Source organism: Phascolarctos cinereus, unplaced genomic scaffold (genome assembly GCF_003287225.1).
Source record: "Phascolarctos cinereus isolate Bilbo 61053 unplaced genomic scaffold, phaCin_HiC Scaffold_4;HRSCAF=312, whole genome shotgun sequence".
Classification (NCBI taxonomy): Eukaryota; Metazoa; Chordata; class Mammalia; order Diprotodontia; family Phascolarctidae; genus Phascolarctos; species Phascolarctos cinereus.
The window spans coordinates 315,890,960-315,895,540 of NW_027555847.1; the positions used below are offsets into that span (position 1 = coordinate 315,890,960).

The window sequence follows — 4,581 nt, forward strand, 5'->3', positions numbered from 1 at the left end:
ACACCTGTCAATAGCTGGTTCTTGGGGACATCACACAGTCTGCCTTGCCAGTCTCTGAAAATGAGGTTTGTTGCAACCCACTATTGTTAGTTTGGATTGATTTGCTGTTGGGTTGGTGTTGGTGTTGTTGTTTTTAAGCATCTCCTTTGGGTTGACAAGTACTTGCAGGTCAAGTCCAAACATGAATACATACACAACCCTTATATTTGTAGTTTGTTGCTAAATACTACTTGCAGCTTCTATAGGAAAGTTGGATGACATCAACTGATTTTCTGTCACCTTTGTCCCAGATAGTCTGAATTCTCACAAGGGTAGATTCACCCTACAACCTTATCATCATGGCTCATGTAGCAACAATTTAACAAACATTTATTAAGAGAAACTTTGAAAGATTTTTACTATCTCCTATAGATGTTTTATGATCTTGCCTGAGCAAAAAAAAAAAAAGGTGTTGAAGTGACAGGGGGTAAACATACCTCAAGAGATTTATAGTTGTCAGCTTCTGGTAAAGGAAATGTGCTGCTATATCCTATTGAGTGTACATCTGACACAGACAAGTCTCTTTCTCGTATAGATGCCCTGGAATGATTCTCCTCTCCAAGTGTATGTAGGAACACTGGAAATCCTAAGAAAGGATTTAGTTTACAAAATCTCTCATTTCCAGCTCTGTAGCTCAAAAGTGATTACTATCCTGTGCCTTTGATGTTTATTCAAACTCTACTTGCACATTTCGGAATGATTTTCTGGTCATTGATTTATGTCTTTATAGGAGCTTATACACACATAAACTAACAGTGCCTGTCATCTCACTCTCTCTCTCTCTCTCTCTCTCTCTCTCTCTCTCTCTCTCTCTCTCTCTCTCTCTCTCTCTCTCTCTCTCTCTCTTTCTCTCTCTCTCTTTCTCTCTCTCTGTCACACACACACACACACACACACACACACACACTGTCTCTTTCTCCTCTCCTTAAAACAGGCAATTAATCATTTTCTCCCCCAAGACCAGATTTTACAATCGGAAGCCAATTGTCAGCATACTTATTCCTAAATAAACAGACACACATACCAGCTAATAGATTATTTCACATGGAGAAGGCATCGTGGGAAGAGAAGCTGTGTCTCCTGCTTTCCCAGGCAGGTGTTCTGCCTGCTAAAATAAAGATTGGTTCCATTGGCTCAAATCTCTCAGGCAAAGTGCCCAAAATTGCTTACAATTTCTAATATAACTGGTACTTTAGATAGTTCTGCAAACTGAGAGCCTCATTTATACAATGTAACTCAAGAATTTGTTCCAGAGAAGCTGTTTCTAGCTTCTTTGTCTCTTTGATGACTTTGATTTAAAAAAAAAAAAAAGATGGAACCAGGGCAGTATTTCATGGCTTGAGGTTTACTGATTGTCATCTTCAGCAGTTCCTCGGACTGTTCTTGTAGATGGGTGAAAATTGCGCTCCTAATTTTTGCTGTTGAAGAAACTGAAACACATGGAGGTTACGTGACTGTGGTCTATAATGGAAAAGAAAATCAAACAGACCAAGCGTTAGGTCTCAGACTCATCATCTCCTTTCCTTCCTTCCCCTCTTTTCTGCACTGTGTTTTCTCATCTATTAAAAGGCATTTGTACCATGCAGTTATCACACTTCAGAATACAAAATCTTATTACTGATCAAACCTTATTATTGAGGTTGAGTGGGATTGGACCTTCCATTCTCTCAATGAATGAGGAAACTTAATGTCAATTTATCACATTAGATTTCCTCTCCCTATGAAAAACAACAGTCTTGGATTCCGGAAGTCCTGGTTTCAAGTCTTCCCTCTGACACCTACTAGGTTTGTGACCAGGGATAAGTCACAACCTCTCAATGACTCAAGAAACTCTCTGAGACTATAATTCACCAATGATTGACACTCCATCGGTAAAAGGAGTTGCCACACTAATGAATTCCCAGGTCTGGACCAAAAAAGAAAGCTAAAGATAGGGGGAGAATGAAAAAGGAGGAGGCGTTGTCATCTGTAGCTCGTGAAATAGATGTCAAAAGCTGAACTGCAATAAACTGTCAGACCTGGTTGATGAGTTAGTTAGTTTTGCTGAACTGCTGATTTTTTAGTCTTTGTTACAAGAGATGGTTCTTGGAGAGAGAGTGGGGGAAGGGATATATCTGGAAATGAAGATGCTATAAAAACAAAAGATATGAATAATTTTTTTCTAAATAAACCTGCCTGTGGTGGGATGATATACTTACTTTGTGTTTGCAGAAGCAGCAGTCATTATTGCAGCTGATATTTGCAAACATATTTAAAGTAAAGGTGTCAAGTGAACCTGCAATAAAGAAAAAAGAGAAACCGAACTCTTTCCCTCTTATTCTATCCTTGTCGTGTAGATTGAAAGAGGCCTGTGTCCTTTCAGGACCATTACTGAAGAGGACATTTAGACTGAAATGCACCAGCTGCTGGGGATCTTGCCATCAGAGGAATACAAAATCTTTACATTGAGGGGTCTGATACCCAAGCAAATCCTTAAGCACCCAAAGCACCTTGGCTGTCCTGTGGTGCCAATGAAACAAACTCTTTGGCTTTACCTAGTTCTCCATTGTCCTCCTGCAGTAATTCCATCTGCTTTCAAAGGCTCTGCTCCTATTGTTCTCAAATCTGCAGCACCACCACCAAAGAGAGAGCGAGAGCGAGAGCGAGGGAGCGAGAGAGAGCGAGAGCGAGAGAGAGAGAGCGAGAGAGAGAGCGAGAGAGAGAGCGAGAGAGAGAGCGAGAGAGAGAGAGAGAGAGAGAGAGAGAGAGAGAGAGAGAGAGAGAGGGGGGGGGAGAGAGAGAGAGAGAGGGAGGGAGAGAGAGAGAGAGAGAGGGAGGGAGGGAGGGAGGGAGGAAGGATTAGGCTCATCCTGGCTGGCTGCTCTGTTGTTGGGCACCTTAAGGAAGAATAAATTATTTCACTTCCCTTCCGTAATTGGAGCAAAGCCCTCCCTGCTGAGGAGATGGTCCTATTCCATAGCCTGGCTCTTCCACAGGGTCAGATTTTTGGAACAATAATACAACTGTGTGAACTGCATGGGAAACTATCTCTTGCTGGGATTTGGAGCACACCCTCCTACAAACCCAGACATGTACAAAAGTTCAGCATTTCACTGCAGGAAGTGAGACCAGTGACTGTAGGCATCATTAATCATGTTGAAGCAATTATTCTTTGAAAAAAAATTGGTGGGGATATATCTTTGGTGAAGTCATGCCCAATCAAAACAAGCAATTCTTTCAAAAAAAATTTTTTTTAAAATACACATTCTCCTGATCTATTGGAAAGCCCCACTTACTCTTTGCCCTAGCAAGAGCTGTCAAGAGAAAGATGTCTTCTAAGTAGCTAGAAGCAAAACAAGGAACCAGTTTCCTCATTAACTAAAGGTCAGGAAAATACTTTGAGACTGTGAATTATCAGACAAAGTACTTTACAAAGGGATTAAGATGATGGATCACAATTTCCCTTCTCCCTACCTGCCTAGGTCTATAGAAGTTTAAAAAAAATCATTTGGGTTTTTGCAAATTTCTGATTAAAAAAAAACCCTTCATTTTCTATGGAAAACCCAAAAAGCTATCTTCAGTCATCCTATTTTGCTTCATTGTTCTGCCAGAAGAAGAATGTGGGCAATTACTTCCCAACCAAATGGAGTCAATTCATGAGCTAATGAGACAAGAGGAAGCCTTCATTCACCCCCTAGGTAGGGCCAGATGGCACATCCCTGTAGAGAGCACAGTTCAGCTATTAGTTCCTCTAATCCTACCTTTAGAGTGGCAAGTCCTCTCTGGCCAAGTCTTTCAAAAGCTGAGACATTTTGCCTTCCTTGGGGTTATGAAAACCAGTACTTGTAAAAATGAAGCCTTAACTCCATTTTTAAATTTGGGTCTGGCCCAGCAGTTTCCTAGATGTCAGGTGACTTAGCATGCTAGAGCAAGGGCTCTTCAGCTATTCTGTGACCTGGCCCTCTTTGGCATAAAGCCCATGGTCCCGTCTCAGAATAATGGTTTTAAATATATAGGGATACTAAAGAAACCAATTGCATTGAAATGCAGTTATTGAAATATTATTTTTTTAAAAGTTTATGGACTCCAGGTTAAGAATCTGTTTCCTAGAGTGTTGCCTGTAAATATTATCATCCAGTGGCATTTAACTCAAATAGAAAGGAGTTGGGTGGAGAGAGGGGGAAGGCACTAATCCACACATAGGGATCCCTGCAGACCACATATTGATTTAATTTTATAGTGTAATATTATCTATGTTTTATTGTATTTTATTAAATATTTCTCAATTACATTTTAATCTAGTTCAGACTATGCCGGGTGTCATGAAGGGGAAGGGTAGGTAAGGGTAAAATGCTGTGCTTTTTTGGACACCTCTGGTCTAGGACACTAAGAGGTTACGTGACTTTTTGGGGAGAGAGGCAATCAGGGTCAAGTGACACAGCTAGTGTCTATGCACTGTGTCACCCTAGCTGTGCCTCCTTTTTTCTAATCCTCTTAAGAAAAGGAAAAAATTCCCTTTGGGAGCCAGGGTCATAATTTACTGAAATAAAGCATTTCCACCAT

The 4,581-nt window shown here is 40.7% G+C and overlaps 1 long non-coding RNA gene across 1 annotated transcript; it reads right to left on the minus strand.

The window, feature by feature from the left end:
- Positions 1-442: 442 nt before the first annotated feature.
- LOC110216518 (uncharacterized) lies at positions 443-2,816 on the minus strand. The gene is made up of 3 exons (XR_013485688.1): positions 2,574-2,816; positions 2,238-2,314; positions 443-1,500 (listed from the first exon to the last, which is right to left on the minus strand). It is a non-coding gene; the product is annotated as an uncharacterized LOC110216518 (long non-coding RNA).
- Positions 2,817-4,581: the final 1,765 nt, after the last annotated feature.